Source organism: Xenopus laevis, chromosome 3L, assembly GCF_017654675.1.
Source record: "Xenopus laevis strain J_2021 chromosome 3L, Xenopus_laevis_v10.1, whole genome shotgun sequence".
Taxonomy (NCBI): domain Eukaryota; kingdom Metazoa; phylum Chordata; class Amphibia; order Anura; family Pipidae; genus Xenopus; species Xenopus laevis.
This window is the reverse complement of record NC_054375.1, coordinates 112,819,221-112,840,380: the sequence shown is the minus strand read 5'-3', so window position 1 is coordinate 112,840,380 and position 21,160 is coordinate 112,819,221. Positions and strand designations below refer to the sequence as shown.

At 40.0% G+C, this 21,160-nt stretch overlaps 1 protein-coding gene across 1 annotated transcript in view; it reads right to left on the bottom strand.

Annotated features, from left to right (window-relative positions):
* Window positions 1–21,160, bottom strand: part of map1a.L (microtubule associated protein 1A L homeolog) — an 85,376-nt gene that overhangs the window by 50,832 nt on the left and 13,384 nt on the right. The gene's annotated exons all lie outside the window — the stretch shown is intronic.

Below are 21,160 nucleotides of genomic sequence, written 5' to 3'. Positions count from 1 at the left end.
TCTCTAACTCTGAGTTAGTGAGTGGCTTTAAGAGGGGCAACATGGGACATAACTGTTGAGTTTGCAATTGATCCTTAGCATGCCGCTCAGATTTAAAAGCAAATAGTTATGACCCATGTGCCCGAGAGAGCTGCAAAGCAGGAAGTAGTGTTCTGACTATTATGTTACACATCCAGTCACTCCAGCTTTTATACATTTACATTTTTTATATTGCTCAGCCTATCTATTTACCCAGTTTTATTTTTATACTAAACACTTCCTTTAAGGATTAATTATATTTTAATTTGGAGCAAGTAAAGGTACTGTTTAATTATTACAGAGAAAAAGAAAATCATTTTCAAAAATTTTAATATTTTGGATAAAATGGAGTCCATGGGAGATGGCCTTACTGTAATTCGGAGCATTCTGGATAATGGGTTTCCAAATAATGGATCCCATACATGTAATCCCACATTTCGTAGTCCTTCAATTCCCCTTTTCGCCCACACTACATTTGCATGTATCCATTTTTCCTTTTGAAGCCATGTATTTTCTTGGGAAAAACATTAATTTGATTGGAGAACTGGAGTGTTTTCATGAATGAACTATTCTCCATCTCTCTTACTTCTGGCTGCTGGATACACTGCGACTATGATGAGTAAGAATGTAAGACCCAGAGGCGATCCTCGCATTAAAGCCGTCCAAGGCAGCATTTGCAATGCTGACCTCCCTTTGCCCCCACTTACTTTTACATAACCAGGGCGGGTCCAGCAGGGGCCACATCACTAGCGCAGAGAGAGAGAGAGCAATTGCCCTCTCCATGCTAGAAGAGACTAATTTCTGGTTTAATAACTGTAAATTAGGCTCTTAAAGTTACCAGGATCAGCTTTTTGTTGCCCCTGGTAACTTCTGGGGAAGTTTCCATTGTCATATATGGGTATGGGATCCATTATCCGGAAATTCGCTATCCAGAAAGCTCCGAATTAATGAAAGCTTGTCTCCTGTAGACTCCACTTTGTCCAAATAATTAAAATTTTTAAAAATGATTTCCTTTTTCTCTGTAATAATGAAACAGTACCTTGCACTATTAGACTTAAAGTGGAACCGTCACCCAGACACAAAAATCTGTATAATAAAAGTCCTTTTCAAATTAAACATGAAATCCATTTTCTATTTTTTATTAAAGCATTCATAGCTGTTGTAAACTCATTTAAAAATCTCAGCTGTCAATCAAATATTGTCTGCCCCGCCTCTATGCCTAGGCATAGAGGCGGGGCAGACAATTACTTTCACTTTCCATTCAGTACTTCCTAGATGTCACTGCTCTCCCCACATTCCCCCAGTTCTCTTCACCATTTAATTGTGTAGCCAGGGCATGGGGATGGACATCAGGTCCCCCATTCTGGTGCACAAACAAAATTCTGAGATGATACAAGGCTTGTCTTAATAACAATGTCCACAAAATGGCTCCTGCCTGCTTGCTATAATTATGAATTCCCAGACTGATGGAAACAAGATTCAAATAATTTATATAGTGTAATTAAAGTTCATTTTGCTTGACTAATGTGATAAAATAAGATTTTGAATTATTTTTTTCGTTGACGGGTCCACTTTAAGGTATGACGATCCGAAATACGGAAAGATTCCTTATCCGGAAAACTCCAGGTCCTGAGCATTCTGGATAACAGGTCCCATATCTGTATATGATCTAGTAACTGGAATAACAACTGTACACTTACCATCCTACAATGCTATTCCCTACCTTTAGCTTCTTTTCAGTAGCCCAGAGTAAACAAACTGTCATAAGGCTCTTTTACTTCTGGGTCCAATACATAAAGTATAGTATTGCTGAAGTAATCATTTGCTTGGCATCTTTCATAAAATATTAAATATCTTTGTGTGGTGATTTGCCATGCTCTTCTTTACCTATTATAAAGATAGGCAGTCTTACCAAGAAGTAAGAAACTCTGAATGCAACAGGGTATTGCTGGATTTGTTGGCTCAGTTTGGAGGCATAGTAAGTGTTTGCATCACATACAACAGAAACTGTTTGGCTATTGGAGTGGATCTAAGACCAGAGTGGTTCTCTATAGGGTACATGTATGTTGTCTGTAAGTGTGGTTTTGGTTCACAATCAGTTGCGTATAAAACCATCCTCATTAAGATACTTGCATCAAACTGTGCTCCTTGCACTTCCCATACAGTTATAATCAGCACTGCTCACTCCTTCCTGCCCTCTGTTCTGAAGGCTGCACCCTGTGTCATTGACCACAGTTGTGTTGTGCTGAAAGAATATGAAGCATGCACGACTCGCATGCCAAACACAGGAAATTAAGTCAGACAGAATTCAAAAATATTTGCACAATTGCGCTTGATTTGCAACAGAAGTGCCTGTGCAGTTACATAAATTTTGGCAAATTGGATGCAAATGCGGTAGGAGCAGTCCATTTTCGTCAAACGCATCATCACCTTGAGCCGGGAATGAAGCTGAATTATGTGAAAAAAAACCACTACATTGTGGAAAAAACATGTCAATTGCACTTTGCTCATTGACTTGCGAACGTACATGTGCACTTAGCTGTTACTTTGATTCAGTATACTGTATAACCATGGTCAGACTGGGTTAGCGGGACACAGGCACAATACCCGATGGGCCCTTGTGGGCCCCACTGACCCAGGCCTACTCCCTTCCAAAAACTGTCGGAGGACCCACTCCAGATCATGGCAAGGAGAAGGTAAAAAGTGAATAGGCAGGCCCATGGAGGAGTGAATGCAGGTTGGCACTTGGTTTAATTGCTTCTGGGGGGGGGTGTCTCATGACTGGGGAGGGGCCTGAGGTGGTAACCTTGGTGGGCCCCACACATACCAGTCTAACACTGTGTGTATAAGATTTAATAGGGCTCATGTATGTCCACAAATGTAATGAGCAACGTGCAATTTTGAGCACAATTGCCATGTTTGTTTCCATAATGCAGAATTTCTAGTGTCATTTCAATTGCAAGGAGGCAATGGGCTTGGTGCAATTTTACTGCACGTACTGAATTGTACCCAATTCACCAAAATGACAACCATGAATGCATTACATTGCAAATTGGACACATTGGACGCATCAGTTCATCTGGAGTTATTTCCAGTGTTTAGTGTACAAGTGACATCTGAGCCCAATTCTTTAAGTGCCAGTGCACTGTACCTATTTATGCTGGGTGCGAAGTGCACTACCCCCTGGTCGGGAGCTGGTGGTAACTCCAGATTCCTGGGCATCAACAGAAGCAGCAGCGATTAATTTGGAACAGAAGGCAGGAAGGGCTGAGTGGTGGCAAGCACAACTATATAGAGGTGCAAGGAGTGCATTTTGATGCAAGTGGTTTTACCTACATGAGCCATAATGTGTTAAACAATTAATTTATTCAGAGGCTGGATGTACTAAAATTGATGTCTCTCCCAGAGATGAATGTTCAGTGTGAGACAAGAAAAGAGACTATTGTGTAGGAGTTAAATCTAGCAAAGCTTAGGAACCAATGTTGTTTCCTTCCATGCAGACAGGATTATTGCTGTGTAGGACGGCAGACATAAGTGAATGTGTAGGAGAACAATAGCTGAGAACAAGAGCAGCAGGTAGTGAGAATCTGTTACCCAAACCAGTTACAGAGAGTTAGTGCTGTACTCTAGGTGCCCATCTCAGTCACAAGGACACGTACAAAAGAAATCTCTGTATTTGTGATCACTATTTATACTGTCATGTTTCATGTTTTTCTATAGACATTTAAAATAAACTTGAGAAGCCATATTGGCTATTACTCATACAAAAAAACAACTATGAAAGTAGAGCAGGTAGCAGGGGCACATGCCTAGTGCACAGCCATTTTGGGAAAAGGGAGGAGGTGCAATTCCAAAAAATAGTAATTCTGGGTTATTGATATCTGTTCAAATTCAGTTATCTAGCAGACAAGTAGTCTGCACATCGATTTTCACTCTTTATGGGGTAGTGCACGTTCTTCAATGGCCACTTTCCATTGGCATCACAAATCAGCAGTATAAAGGGCCCGGAGGGGTCCGAAACGTTGCCTTGCTTGTAAAATGTATATGGGCTAAATAAATCACCTTTTTTCACGCAGCAATTGTTTTTTTTTTTGGTGTGCTTCTGGATTTTGTCTATACTAATATGCTACCAACTGAATTCTAAAAAAGGCATTTTTGCACCCTAGCCCCACAGCTTCTGAAAACCATTAGGTTTCAATCCAAGGAGTATGCCTCTAATGCCTACTAATTCAAAAACCAGGTACAGATCCAAATATGTTGCCCAATCTCATTGTTGACAACAGGTATAAATCTATGTGTAAAGACACCAGCCAGGAACCTGTCAGGAACATCATCCTTTGCTGCTATGTGTCCATTACCTGAACAGATAATTTTGTTTGCTTCAGCGAGCTAAATATTCAAACCTGCCCAATGGATAAAAGAACCAATAACCATGGTATGAGAATGTGTACTTGAAAGTCATATGAAGGCCGAGTTAGGAGATTATTATGTGATATAATTACAGCATTTAGTGGTTTGGGGCAGTAAGTAACTTTATTTTGATCTTAAACAAATGCTTGAAACATTAGTAATTTTGTTTTATATTCTAGATATAAATAATTTTTCTCCAGTATTTTGATAAAGAATTTTGTGGTAAAAATAAACGTGTCATATTTATACATTCACAGTGAATCATTTAACAATGTATTATTCAAGTTGTTTTTGCAAGTCTACTGCAAAGGTGCAACATGTCTCCCATTGGAGATATCATTTAAATAAAAGATAATATTAGCCTTGAGCAATGTCTTTGTTGGAGCTTTCGGATGTGCTTTATTTTGCCCCCTTATCTGGCAATACACTGTTGCTGGAGGCTACCACTGAGCCAAACAGTTTGTATTATGTCCCTCAATTTGGGGCAGATATTTTTTTAAAGGGATACAGTCAAAATTAATCAGTTAATAGTGCTGCTCCAGCAGAATTCTGCACTGAAATCCATTTCTCAAAAGAGCAAACAGATTTTTTTATATTTAATTTTGAAATCTGACATGGGGCTAGACATTTTGTCAATTTCCCAGCTGCCCCTGGTCATGTGACTTGTGCCTGCACTTTAGGAGAGAAATGCTTTCTGGCAGGCTGCTGTTTTTTTTTCTGAATGTGTCTCAGTGGGACATGGGTTTTTACTATTGAGTGTTGTTCTTAGATCTACCAGGCAGCTGTTATCTTGTGTTAGGGAGCTGCTATCTGGTTACCTTCCCATTGTTCTTTTGTTTGGCTGCTGGGGGGGAAAAGGGAGGGGGGTGATATCACTCTAACTTGCAGTACAGCAGTAAAGAGTGATTGAAGTTTATCAGAGCACAAGTCACATGACTTGGGGCAGCTGGGAAATTGACAATATGTCTAGCCCTATGTCAGATTTCAAAATTGAATATAAAAAAATCTTTTGAGAAATGGATTTAAGTGTAGAATTCTGCTGGAGTAGCACTATTAACTGATTCATTTTGAAAAAAAATTTTTTCCCATGACAGTATCCATTTAAGCTTTATATCACTCAGTGGGGAAAGACCATAAAAACAAGTTTAGTTTTGCATCTTGCAATGGATGCTGAGCTGACCCCTGAACTGCATTTACTGGTGAACTGCTTGTCATGCGAAAAGATGGATAAGCCCAGTTGTTTGGTAGTTGGCTGTAAGGATGGTATTTTAAAGAGATTGTTCAACTTTAAATTCCCTTTTTAGTATGATGTATAGAGTGATATTCTGAGACAATTTGCATTTGGTTTTCATTTTTTAATTATTTGTGGTTTTAGAGTTATTTGGCTTTTTATTCAGCAGCTCTCCCATTTGAAATTTCATTAATCTGGTTGCTAGGGTTCAAATTACCATAGCAACCATGCACAGATTTGGATAAAAGACTGGAATATGAATAAGACAGAGATGGCCTGAATAGAAAGATTATTTAACGTAAGGTATCCCAAACTCAGAACTAACTCCAAGCCTTTGGCTTCAGGAGGAGCCCTCCACTACTCAGATGCCGCCAGGACTTAATGTGATAGGACCAAGGAGAGAGTTCTGAGCAGGCTAGGGGAAAGGACGCGGGAGCAGTCAGCGAGATGAGAAGCAGGCAGGGTCAATACCAGACGGTCAATGCAGTATCAAATCATATGACAGAGATTAGTCTAGGCCACAGGCCAAGGTCAACCCAACAGTGTGGTACAGAGTCGGAATCCAAAAAATAGTCAAATATAGGCAGCAGGGCCGGAACTAGGGGTAGGCACAGTAGCCACATGTCTGGTCCCGTCTCTCCACGACTGGTGCTGGTAGTTTTCGCATAACTGCGCTTCTGCGCATGCGCACTCTATCGAAGTTTCGCGCATGAACGCTGGAGCGCAGTTTTGTGCATGCGCAATCAAGCGCACACTCAGCAGGCGCCATGGCCGGCCAGGTTGCCTAGGGCGCATGGCTGAGTTGGCCCGGCTCTGAAAAGGCAGAGGTCGATACAGGTGGCAGAATGGCAAGGTCAGGAACAGGCAGGGACCAGGATCAGACAATAGAAGCACACACAGGAACTATAGGACGTTGAGCAATGAAAATGGAACATTCGCACTTTCAAATATTTGAATCTTGCGCCAACCGTGATGACCTCACAAGACTCTCCAAATATAGCTGAAACTGCCCGAGCGCAGTGCAAACCTGGAAGCGGCAGCATACAAGAGCACCAGACAGGCGTCCCTGCAGTGAGCGCAGCTGGCATCCCCGCCGCACCACTAGACCACCAGGTATTCTTACAGATTATCAATAACAATACATGTGTAGCCTTACAGAGCATTTGTTTTTAGATGGGGTCAATGACCCCCATTTGAAAGCTGGAAAGAATCATAGTGAGATAGTAACATAGTAAGTTAGGTTGAAAAAAGACACACATCAATCAAGTTCAGCCTTTTAACCCTATTTTAACCTGCCTAACTGCCAGTTGATCCAGAGGAAGGTATAAAAAAACATTTAAAGCCTCTCCAATTTGCCTCAGAGGGGGGAAAAATCCCTTCCTGACTCCAAAATGGCAATTGGACTAGTTCCTGGATCAACTTGTACTATGAGCTATCTTCCATAGCCCTGAAGAAGAAGGCAAATAATTAAAAAACTATAAAAAAATTAAATAATGAAGACCAATTGAAAAGTTGCTTAGAATTTGCAATGCTATAACATACTAAAAGGTAACTTAAAGGCGAACCACCTCTTTAACATTGATGATGCCAGTGAGAAACAAACCATAGCAAAACTTCATGCATGTTCTTTTATTAATTGTCCCCTGTCATGCAGTCAATGTCTAATTCCTATCCTAATATTTTTTTCTGACAGGTTGTTAACTAGTGGAAAATATCTCCAATTATAACAGTATAAGCAACAGCAGCCAAGTCTTATAACTAAAAGGAACACTTAGTATAAACAATATATCATTTACTCTGTATCCTGTATAAGAATTGATTTAAAGAATGGTTGTATGCATTAAAGGATTCATTATCATGTTCACCTTCATAGGGTAAGTCAAATTGACTAGTGCTTCCTTGCTAAAGAGAGTGACATAATAATCATTTTACCACTGTACTAGTAAAATATATTTCTTTATCTGTCTTCCTTTTGAGACGTGCCTTGTCATTTTCATTTTGTTTTGTCCTACACCAATGTAATGCCCACTTGTCCAACCCCCTGGTGCCAAGGTCGTACCTACTTACCAACTCGAGTCCTGAGTCCCCTTTGCAAGGTGAAAGGGTACTGGGAATGCTTCTCTGGAAATGCCTCCACCTAATGGGATCCGGGAATACACCTGCGGTGGCCTCATTAGGACAACAAATCAATCACACACTTTACTATATAACAAATATAACTTTTATGCAAATTTAAAGGGGAAGTAAAACTTTACATTCTCATTTATAAAAATGCCCTCTACCCTAGAAACCAGTTGCAGTCCAGTCCTGGTAATTCCCTGCCAGGAAAGATCCCGCACTACTCCATTTTGACAGCCCAAGAGTCTCAATCCCCTGTACCCAAAAGAGTACCAGTCCTAGGTAGCGCTACCTGCCCAAATACCTTTCCCGATGGAAAGTATTTGCTCCCACGTGGCAGACACACAAACAGCCTGCTTCTCCAAACAGGAGATCGCTGGATCCTCATCCTTTCCTACCCCTTTCCTCAGGTAACACTCACCCCAAGGGAGTCACACAGATGGGTAGTCTCACACAGAGCTGACAGGCATCCACAGTGATGAAATCTTTATAGGCTCCAGACTCTCCCAGTCAAGCACATCACTTGCTTGATCCATTGGCTGAACTGTAGCTCCCAGTACTGCCTATAGCACGAGCCTTTAAAGTCCAGTGTCTGGCAATCTTCCAGAACATCAGGGTCTAGTTATCCCTGAGCCCACACAGGGCATAGCAGCCATATGGTGTGTCTCCATAGCTTGAGGTCCGCCACTGCAGCACCCCAGCTGACGATCACTCCATCCTGCATCCAAATCAAGATCCAAATCAAGATCCAAATCAAGATTCAAATCAAAATGGATGTGTGAGCACATGGCAATTTCCTTTTATATTGGTGCACAGCGACAACTTGTGGCTTTCTTTGGGATCAGCCATTCTGCACCAATCCAAGAGCTCTGCCCCTGGAAATTCTAGAAAACCCCACTCTCAGCCATATGGCTTCGACCGGAGGGAAAATTAACTCTCTGGGTCCCTACATTAATATGGCATCCCCCAGTCCAGTCAGTGTCGGTCATTTATGAACATTGGGCAAATTTGCACCTGGGCAGTAACCCATAACAACCAGATGATGTCTTATAGTATTCAACCTGCAGCTGGCTGAATAAACTTATCACTGATCGGTTGCTGTCCAGGTGCAAATTTGCCCAGTGTTTATAAATGAGCTCCAGTGAATTGTGTTCTTATAAAGCTGACCACCATCAGAAACGCCTAGTACTCTACATCCTTGTGGCATAACACCATAACTTATTATTTACTCTTTTACACCATGACATATTATTTACTACTTGTTAGGGAACCAGGGATGGGGTATTATAGTACCTTATTAACCAAATATCCAACCTCCTGAGGTGGGAACCTGAATTATTTTTGGCCACACCCATGTCACACATGATACCCACCCCTTGATTCTCCTCCTTAGCAGGACATCCAGGCAAGGGAGAAAGAAGCTGAGGGGAACAGTCAGAAATAAAAATAATAGATAATGGGGGTTTTGTAATAAATGGCACTAAGGGAGCAGTAACCCTTAGCATCCATTCAGCACGTAGAATTGGTCTCCTGTTTAAAAGCAAACATCTTACTGGTTGCTATTGCTACTTGGTAAACATAGTGCGTTTTATTACATATGGGATAAAAAGAAAGGAGAAAAAAAGAGAGAGGAAAAGATACAGAATAAAGGAAAATTAGAAAGCTCAAAGACAAATGGAAAGAAATCAGAAATACAGAAAGGAGGAAAATAAGTTGGATAAGGGACAGCCTTGGTATGAACAAAGAATGGGATGGTGTAAAAAACTACTAAAGGAGTAGGGTAAAAGAAGTGAGGAGAAAATAAAGAAAGGTCAAGAGAGTTAAAGGGTGCAGATGAAAGAAAAGAGGAAGGTGGATGATTACAGGAGTAGAGTAGTTCATGATTCCTGTGTGTAAGGTACTATTAGACAATGAACATACCTAGCTTCTATTTTATCCTGCCCAAATAGCATGTCATTTCCAAAGTCTTGAGAAAATCGCAGTCTGCCGGCCAACACTTGTATCCCTTCCAAGTAGAAAACCAAGAAAAAAAAATCTAAAAAAAAAACGGCGCACAGTGGCTGGAGGAAAGACAAGGAAGATAATTATATATAGTGCAATATTTATATCAACCATATAAATTACACCAGCTTGTGTGAATAGGCCTGGAAGATCACTATATGACTACCAATGTGTTTTAACAGAGCCCCTTTAAAACCAACTGGAAATTTGACCATCCACCAAGGAATCAGTAAATGGCAAAATGAGGGATCTTACCATTAACAAGTAATAGACAAGAGGTGAAATGGCTAACGGACTGGTGCAAAGTCAATAATCTGTCTATGAATCCAAACAAAACAAAGGAAATAGTTGTTGACTTTAGGAGAACATTTGGGGATCATTCTCCACTGTACATTGACGGATCTCTGGTGGAAATTGTCAAGAGCACCAAATTCCTTGGGGTAATATCTGGCAGAGAACCTCTCTTGGTCCCTTAAAGGGATCCTGTCATCAGAAAACATGTTTTTTTCAAAACGCATCAGTTAATAGTGCAGAATTCTGCACTGAAATCCATTTCTCAAAAGAGCAAACAGATTTTTTTATATTCAATTTTGAAATCTGACATGGGGCTAGACATATTGTCAATTTCCCAAGTCATGTGACTTGTGTCTGCACTTTAGGAGAGAAATGCTTTCTGGCAGGCTGCTGTTTTTCCTTCTCAATGTAACTGAATGTGTGGGTTTTTACTATTGAGTGTTGTTCTTAGATTTACCAGGCAGCTGTTATCTTGTGTTAGGGAGCTGTTATCTGGTTACCTTCCCATTGTTCTATTGTTTGGCTGCTGGGGGGGGAAAAGGGAGGGGGGTGATATCACTCCAACTTGCAGTACAGCAGTAAAGAGTGATTGAACTTTATCAGAGCACAAGTCACATGACTTGGGGCAGCTGGGAAATTGACAATATGTCTACCCCCTTGTCAGATTTCAAAATTGAATATAAAAAAATCTATTTGCTCTTTTGAGAAATGGATTTCAGTGCAGATTTCTGCTGGAGCAGCACTATTAACTGCTGCATTTTGAAAAAAAATTTTTCCCATGACAGTATCCCTTTAACACCAGCTCTATAGCGAAGAAAGCACAGCAGCGTCTCTACTTTCTGCGAAAGCTGAAAAAAGCCCACCTTCCACCACCCATTCTCACTATCTTCTACAGAGGGTCTATTATGCAGCTGCATCACTACCTGGTATGCAAACTGCTCTGTATCAGATCGCAAGATCCTGCAGCGGGCGGTGAGGTCACCGGAAAAGATCATTGGGTCTCGCTTCCTGCCATTATGCATATTTACCACACCCGCTGTCTCCAGAAGGCTACCAGCATTGTCAGGGATAGCACCCACCCTGCACATGATCTCTTTACCCTCTTGCCATCCTGTAAAAGATACCGCAGTATTCGAGCGCTGACTTCCAGAATGTGAAAGTCTATTTCCACAAGCCATCAGGTATCTCAACTCCCAAGGACTGAACTGAATATATTCATAAGGAACTGAAATGTCCACTTTGCCCAGCATGACCGTGTACTAGAGTTGTTGTATAGCACCGGGGGGTTCTGGAGGAACGTCATTTTGTTTCTACTATTTACTGTATTTACTGTATATGGCTGAAATGACAATAAAATCCACTTGACTTGACTTGACTAATGAATGGGTACTCAACATGTTTAAAGAGCTAAGGCTTTATAATGCCTTCACAATGGGTCTCATCCATTTCTTAATCCATATGGATAGGATATATAGTAAATATTGTAAAACCATTTTATTAAATAGGCCAATACATTAAAATTGCGCTCACTTCACATATAATTAATTTCCCCCCTGTGCAGCTTGTATTTTGATGCTGGTGTTCTTCTACTCGTGTGGTGTGTGTGCCGATGGGGGCCAATGAAGTCGTCAGATGAAATGCAGTGTGTGTGACATCATCAGGAGGCACCCCCATCGGTAAGCATGCTGCATGAGCAGGAGAATGCCTCAGCTGGTGTTTTTTTTCTCTGAATGCAAACATATTGACACGCCCTAATGAACAAATAATTATTTTTCCTTTAATATAAATGTTAAAAGAAATAAATACTACTTGTAAATAGACCTTTTTAACCTGATTATCTAACATGAACTGCTTGTGGGACACCAATGGGTTAAAGTTATATGCTGTGCATCTCTTGGTTAACAAACAGTAATACTGTAACTGCTGATATCCCATGGGTGAAACATCACTTCCAAGAAATCTAGTGTCAGCAAACCCAAGGCGACTTTGTTTACCACAACAAACTCAACTGCTAAGGGAAGGGAGATATAAAAGGTTTAGTTCTTCTCTATGGCATGCAATACATGATACTATGGGTATACTCACAGAGCCAAGAGAAAAGAGGGCAAGAGACTATTCATTAGGCACGTGTAAGGTCCAGGGTGTAAGGCACAGCATGAATGTGCAAGGCACAGGTCCGCATTGTCTGGAACACAAGCGTCATTTGTGTTGCCGCATGCGTCAATTTTGTTGCACACTCCTGCACTGACGTGGTTGCGTCACAACGACTCCTTCAAGACATGGTGCGTCACCACTCTTACATTGCCACGTTTGGTGCCTTTACTAGGCCCGGATTTGTAGCGAGCCCACAAAGGCCCGGGCCTAGGGTGGCAAGTTTCTAGGGGTGCAACCTAAGGAGCACCCTGTACCCCTGTATGCGTAATCCTCAGTGCTCCAGCACATGCGTGCGCTTGCAACAGCTCTGGGTAATAGGACCCAACGGGCCTAGGAGAGCCCAAGCCCAAAATCCGGGCCCAAACAATAAGCTGACTCATGTTATCAAGCTTACTACTTGTGCCTGGCGTTATCCTTGTTATTGATTCCTGTTGTGACCTGTGCCTGATTCTTGCCTGTGACCCTCTGCTGCCTACCTTTGACCCAGACCTGCTTCTGACTATTCTTCGGCCTACTCCCTGGTACTTTGTTATTTGGCCCTCCAGCCTCTCTCCACTGCTTGTGGGTAACAAAGGAATCTATTCAGCTCGGCCATGACATAGTAGGCTTACAGAATCCAGGTGACTGAGGGTTAATGACAACCACTGAATATTTAACAAAAAGTGCTCTCTGCGCACTAATTAATTGTATTTGAGGTCTGGTATTCTAGCTGATCGAATAGAGCTAATACTTACACTCTGCCTACCGTTGCTCTACTTTTAGCATAGATCTTTTGGAGCTGAGGTCAATGTGCTTCTTAAGTTGAAAAATGCAGTATTCTGTAGCTCATAAATAAGTATGGCTAGACTGTGAATTTTTAGCCTGCAGCCCTGCAATTATTGCTGAACTGCAGTTCCTAGCAGCAGTGGAAGGCTGGGTATTGTGGTTCAACATCATCTATATAGACTAGACTCTATGGGAGAAATTTTTGCCTGGGAAAGCTCCACCACACTTGGCGCATCTTCATCAAACGTTAATTTGCAGCACATATGCTTATTCATCAAAATGCTAAGTTACTTCTTGGCAGCAAAACGCTGGTGAAGTTTCACAAATACGCAAGCATTTCTAAGCGAACTTTCGCTAGCATTACTTTCTTCCAAGCGAAACTTCGTTAACACACTTACTCTAAGGTCAATTTAAATAGGGTGGGTACATATAAGTTATATATATATATATATATATATATGTCTTTATTATAGATGCTGGTGAAATTGCTTGAAGCGGCTACTTATTATTAAAAAAGGCCAAGGAAGCAAAATAAATACAAAAGAGATCCTCTATTGTCCTAGACATGAGCCCACCCTAAAACAAATGTGGCATGAGCTTCAAACGGTTAATAAATTATATAACAAACTTATATAACAAACTTAACATTGAATAAATGGCACTAACTAACATAGTGAGGCAGGACTCCCACCTGAAAACTGTGGGCGATTCCTCTGATTTCTTGCTTATTGCCACAAAAAGCAAAAGCGCAGGTGGAAGGAGGGCATTGGGTATTGCGCCTGAGAAGCTTACAACTGGGGTGGGGGTACATAGATGTACACCCATAAGAAGAGCCTGAATATGGGAATAGAACGAGTGGGGAAAGCACAGTCCTCCTAAAATCTTCCAACCACTGGGAAATAAGTAAACCCTGCAGATTTGTGCAGGTATTTGTGTGTAGCGCATAAGTAATGATCAGCATTGCAGTATGTAATCATACCAGATTTTGCTAAAAGATAAACGGAAGCCATATAGTAAGTAATGCAATATTCGTTTAGACTAGAGCAGAGGGATTTCAGGAGAGAGGAGGGAATAGACTTGTCAGAAAATTATTAATCGTGCTGGATTAAGGACAGACTAGAAAAGCTTAAAGGTGAGTGTTAGGGAGTCCTGAATGCAGAAATAGTCTGCCAAGAATGAGGACAAATGATTTAAAATCACCTCAATAGATGGGGAAAGTAATGGCAACATTTATAGAAAGAATAGGTCATTTTAAAGTGGACCTGTCACCCAGACACAAAAATCTGTATAATAAAAGTCCTTTTCAAATTAAACATGAAATCCAATTTCATTTTTTTATTTAAGCATTCATAGCTGTTGTAAGCTCATTTAAAAATCTCAACTGTCAATCAAATATTGTCTGCCCCTCCTCTATGCCCGTGGCCTAGAGGTGGGGCAGACAATTACTTTCACTTTCAATTCAGCACTTCTTAGATGTCACTGCTCTCCCCACATGGCCCCTTCTCTTTACCATATAACTGTGTGGCCAGGGCATGGGGATGGACATCAGGTCCCCCATTCTGGTGCACAAACAAGATTCTGAGATGATACAAGGCTTGTCTTAATAACAGTGTCCACAAAATGGCTGCTGCCTGCTTGCTATAATTTTGTAATCCCAGACTGAAGGAAACAAGATTCAAATAATTTATATAGTGTAAATTAAAGTTCATTGTCCTTGACTAATCTGATAAAATAGGATTTTGAATAATTTTTTTTGGTGACAGGTCCCCTTTAACAGTATTTTTGATATAAAAGATATATATAAGATATAAAGGAGGAGAACTGTCCCACACGGCATTCTTCTGAATCCTTTCGGCCAGAGACAATTATAAATTATGAAAAGTGTCTAAAATGTGATGTGTAAATGTCTTAACACTTTATAAGAGGACAATAATAATAAGAATGGGAATCTAAAAGCCGTACAACATTTGCCATACATGTAAAGTATGCAGTGCTCCAAACGTACAGTACAGAACTATACAATGCAAATATGGGCCCTCTGAAATCACAATTCATCCCTTTCAGCTACTGGTGCTTTGTAACACCAACATGTGCAGAGAAAGCATAAAAGGACACATGGGAAGGAGTAAGTAGGAACAAAGATGTACAGGTATGGGATTCGCTATCTGAAGACTCTTTATCCAGAAAGCTCTGAATTACGCGAAGGCCATTTGCCATAGACTCTATTTTAATCAAATAATTCACACTATTGAACTACGGCCCCGTGGACCCTCTCCAACACAACAAAATAATCACATTGCATCACAGCGGCTAGAATTGCCCATACCTGTAGTTAAAAATGATTTCCTCCAATTCTTCTATAGTTACTGGTATCAGAAGTAATCTGTTAGCTGAGAGGAGATCACTGCCCAGGAGACCTCTTTTGTAATTTCTCTATACTCAAAGGCCTAAAGGACTACTTATTAAAGGAGAACTAAACCTTTAAAATGAATATGGCCATAAAGGCCATATTTTATATACTGAACTTACTGAACAAACCTAAAGGTTCTGCATCTCTATAGCAATAATGATCCAGGCCCTCAAAGTTGTCACAGGACACATCTTGGATTTTGTTAGGAGTGCCTGCGACATGCACATGCTCAGTGAGCTTTCAGCAGTTGTTGAGAAGCTAATCTTAGGCGTCCTCACAAATTATCAAGCAGAAAATGAGATTTGTCTGGCATATAGGCTGATGCTGTAGGGCTGATTATTAAATTCTAATTTACTAATCAGCCTTATATTGTGACATTGATAAGATTTATATTCAGTATATTGTGTGTTGGTCCCTAAACTCAGTAACTGACAGCCGCACAGAGCATGTTCAATGAATCAGCAGAAAAGATAACATGGGGAGCTACTGGGTGAAAATGTGGAGGAACAGATCTTTACCTAAATGGCTGTGTTTGCCTTGGTCTGGTATAGAAGCCCAAAACATGTACAACATCTCTGCCCTACTTCTTTAGTTAAGCTTTAGTACTCCTTTAAGGGCTACAATATACATAGGCCTACATCTGTATGAATGATTTCTAAACACCCTATTTATTATATAAATTGTGTTATGTTATAAGTATATTTCATAATTTCCTCTTATATTACTCATATGTTATCAATGCTGGAATAACTAACACATATGGGCAAATTCACTAAACAATGAATTTTCGCCAGTGAAGGCTCCACCACACTTTGCGCCACTTTGCATAAATTCATTATCACTACGCTAATCCACTAAAATGCCAAGTTGCCTCTCTGTAGCCAAAGGCTGGTGTATTTTCACAAGCATTTAAGGGTTTAAGGACACGGGCAGATCGGGAGATTTAGTCCCCTGGCGACTAATTGCCTCATCTTCGGGACGACATTCTCCCTGAACTGCTTTCCCCTTGCCTTCTGCCTGCTAAAATGAAAAAAAAACCTGGGGCAATGCACTCGCGGCACTTCGATTTCCAAAGTCGACCGAAGTTTCCTCGTGAGGTAACTTCGGACGACTTTGAAAATCTAAGTGCAGCGATTGCGTTTTTTCATTTTAGCAGGCGGAAGGCAAGGGGAAGGCAGTTATAGTTATAGTCACCCCGAAGAAGAGGAGATTAGTCGACAGGCGACTTAATCTCTCCGAATATGCCTGTGTGCTTGAACCCTCATAGTGAATTTTGAATGGGATTTCTGGGAATTTTCGCTAGCGATAGCCAGTTCTTCTCCCTTTAGTAAATCTGCTCCATAGTCTGTTTATATGGTTTATATAGTCTATATATATAGAAGTATATGGACCGATGGAGGTTTATGTCTTTAACACTGGCAACTGCTACTAGGAGACATCATACCTAAGCTTTAAACCAGAATTGGTAGAAGATACAGTGAATCTGCATAAATTCACCCATGAACTAATGAACAAAATAGTAATGTTACACACACACAAGTGAATTTTGCAGAAAGAATAAGGAACCCTAGTTGCTGACTGGTTGTTGCCCATGCGTAAGTAAATAAATCATGCGTGCCTTTGTGTTCTGATGAATCTAGATGCACAGAATGATTTTATAATTATGGAATGTAGGGAATTGCTATTTTGGTTTTAGCTCTACATAATGAGATAGGGTATATATTAAGGAGAAGGAAAGCTATGGAGGCATTTTATTGCCAATTGATTAGCTTCAATAGTGCAAGCTAGAATGCTATATTTATTCTTTAGAATGTTTTACTATACCAGTGTAAAAAGCTCTAGAAGCTCTCTGTTTGTTTAGGATAGCAGCTGCAGTATTAGCTTGATCTGACATCACTTCCTGCCTGGGTCTCTCCCTGCTCACTTATAGCTCTGGGCTCAGATTACAGCAGAGAATGGGGGGGAGAGGAGCAAACTGAGCATGCTCACGCCCGGGGCAAGGAGTTTTAAGATGAAGGCAGGAAGTCTGATACAGAAGCCCATGTGTACACAATAGAAGGAAAGAAATGCTGTGTTTCTTTTGACAGAGGACTCAGAGCAGCACTACTTTGAGGATTTACTGGTATATTTAGGTGGACCTTTCTGATAAGTCTTACTTAGTTTTAACCTTTCCTTCTACTTTAACAAAGTAACGCAGCTCTTAGCTACAGTATATTAAACGTATTTTTTGAGGGTTAAACGCTTTTCTGTATATAAATCTAGAAAAGATTCACGGTTGATATATCAAATCACAAGTGTAATCATTACCTACACTTCACATAATAGACAATTCCGAAGTGCATGATACCAATAAGCAAAGAAACGCATTACCATATATATTATTTCCTGAGTTGCCCTCTTAAATACCCCAGTTTGACCTGCAATTTATCGCACACAAGCACCCAATATAAAAAATGCCTTGGCTAGCACACGTGCTCTACTGCAGATCTTTTCAATTTTTAGCAGGGATCATTTCACTGCGTTATCTGCAAAGCATCTGCATTTCATATATAAAAGTGGTGAGGAACAAGAGAGCCGTGGAACCATGGCAACACCAGCATACCGTAGCTACAGCACCACCTGTTCTGCTGCAGTCTCGGTACAGATGCAAGCTCTGTCAGCACATCTTAATCGATATTCCTGCCATACACTGCTTTCCTTCACTCTGCTGCTTCCTGGCACTCTAAGGGGCCTATTGAGAAAGAACTAAATCTGGAAGAATGGTTAACGTGCTTGGATTGTAACCGGTTTTCTTTTTAGCTCTTTCATTTATAAAACTGCAACACTACCAGAAATGGTTTCTTCTGATACATTTATGGGACCTGTTATCCAGAATGCTCTGGACTTGGGGCTTTCTGGATAACGGATCTTTCCGTAATATGGATCGTCATTCATTGTCTACTAGAAAATCGAGTAAGCATTATAGAATTATAAATAGTCTGGTTCAGCTTCCAATAAGGATTAATTATATCTTAGTTTGGGTCCTGTACAAGATACTGTTTTATTATTACACAGATAAAGGAAATAGTTTTGAAAAATTTGGATTATTTGGATAAAATGAAGTCAATTAGAGACAGCCATTCCATAATTCATAGCTTTCTGGATAACAGGTTTCCAGATAACGGATCCCATACCTGTACTACCTTCATGCAGCTGTCCTATTCATGAAGTATCAAATTCAATATAAAGCTTCAAAGAGCTTCAGCCAAAATGGGGAACACCATTATTTCAATGGCAATTTAAACAGGTAGTTCACCTTACATGAATATTCCATTTGATGTAGAGAGTGGTATTTGTGGTCATCTAATCTAATTTTACTTTGTTCATTTATTTAGTTTTATTTTTAATTGTCATTTTTGTTGTTATGGTCAATTAAGTTTTAACTGCTATATGGTTGCAATGACCATCAGGAGACAGAAGTCAGAATGGAAGACGAACAGGAGATGGTTAAAGGGAAACTATCGCGAAAATGAAAATGTAATATAAGCTTCATCATACTGAAATAAGAAACTTTATAAATACAATCAATTAAATATTATGCATCATTTCTGAAATAATCTAGTTTATCTTCACTATCCCTCTCTCACCATCTTTTTCTCTTCATTCTGTCTTCTTACAGCAGTTAGATCCAATATATCTTATAGGGGGGCTTCCTTTCCTAGCAGATGAATTAGAGCTCACTCAAATAACTGATTCCACTACAAACAAAATCTAACAAAATTACTGCCTTTTGCACAAATCCTGCATGTAGAGAGACAGGATGTCTTGTGATTTTAATATAGTGAGCTATAGTACATCTTATAGGCAAAAGGAGCCCCACTATAAGATATATGGATCTAACTGTCAATTAATAGCTGACACCCAACTCCTGAATGAAGAGAGAATGAAGAGAAACAGATGCTGAGAGGGGGATAGTGAAGAGTAACTTGATTATTTCAGAAACGCTACAGACATTTTAATTGTTTATATTTAGAAAACTTCTTATTTCAGGGTGCTGAAGCTTATACTGAATTTTCATTTTCATGATAGTTCCCCTTTAAATAAATAACGATGACACGAAAGCCATACAGTTAATTTCTTTTCTGGTTTCTGTAGTCAGTTACCCCTGGTAACCAGATAGAATTTTTAGTTGCAGGCAAGAATAAGGAATTGGAAGGCTAATCATTTGAAAATAAAAATAATTAAAAATAAGGAATTTATATAAAAATGTTTAGAACAGGTCCATCTATAACATACTAACATTTTATTTAACGCTGAGCAACTAGGTTATGATCTGGAAATAAGAGCAGGACCTCTTTTTTCTGCATTCGGAATCTCTGACCTCTGTCCCTGTGTGAAATGACCCACACGGTATATAGTGGAATTGCCTATGAAGAGATGTGTAAAACTGCAACACACAGCAAACATATGTATTAGAACTCCTATTTTATGTTTTTCAGTGGACCAGAAAAAATGGTATAAGATCCTGGAAATGCATTATATATTATATATATATTGCTGGGGCCACAAAAAAAACAGTATAAAATGAGGAAAAACACAAAATCAGGGAATGTAAAATTGAGGTTTATCTGTACATTTGTACACATGGCAACACTTTAAAAACTGAAAATTTGCAATTGGTCAGCACTCACCAAACATTCATGGAAGAAAATCAATAGGGTGCACGTGTAGAGCTGTTCACTTCAACCCGCTGATACAGTATCAATAGATGTCACAGCACCTTCCGTAGAGTCAATTTAAAAAGCCTTTATTGGTTTACATGGCTGGGATCTTCAACAAGCAACAACGTTTCAGGCCCAAACACAGCCCTTGAGAAAACACTTTAAAAACTAGCATTTTGCATATCTCTGATGTAATACAAGGTCAGGTTGTTTTTCGGCCAATATGAGAGAATTCTATCATGTATGCCAAAATTCCTCTTTTAATGGACATACACAGATGAAAAATGCATTCTGCAGGACTGTGCTGGAAACCATTCATATTATGATTTGTATACCTTCCTCTTCAAAGTGTACTATTGATATCTATTAATTATGCCTTTGATGGGGGATAGGCACTCTGCATGTCCCCAGGTGTTGCCCTACAGGTAGCTCTAGCTTATGCATAAACCATTCTTTGCAACTGCATCATAAATGCCCTTGTTTTATTTTTTTTTATATTTCAATCCGTTAAAGGACATTCTTTACATTGCAATATAATTAATATATATGACCTGGGACTGGACTGCTTTATATGCACCCATCCATTTGTTGTTGGGCTTTTCCCAAGACACAGTCACGGGAATAATTTTGGATGAATGCTGCATAATGTACTAGCTCCTATGCCCTGCAGAATACATCTAGATTAAAGGCTGCTTTTCCACATGGGGATAGACACGATTTTTTTTATTTCATAAACAGCTGGGGGGTCATGGATTGGCCACCCCTAAGCTAGAACACTTTCCTTTTCATGAATTACACTCATCCTGACATCTGTGTCTATAGTTGTCAGTTAAAAAATAACTGTATATAAGATTTGAGCTTGTTGTCTGGCATTATATTCCTGTTCCTGGGTACTAGGTGGCAGCATTGCACTTTCATGATGTTGATCACAGAAGTGGTTACGTTGGAACTTTTGTTAGTCCCTCATAGATTGAGAGCCAACCCTGGGCAATGGGAGGTGTAATAGAACAGAGCTACATGGGCAGATTTATCACAGTGTGGAATTAGAGCTCACCACTC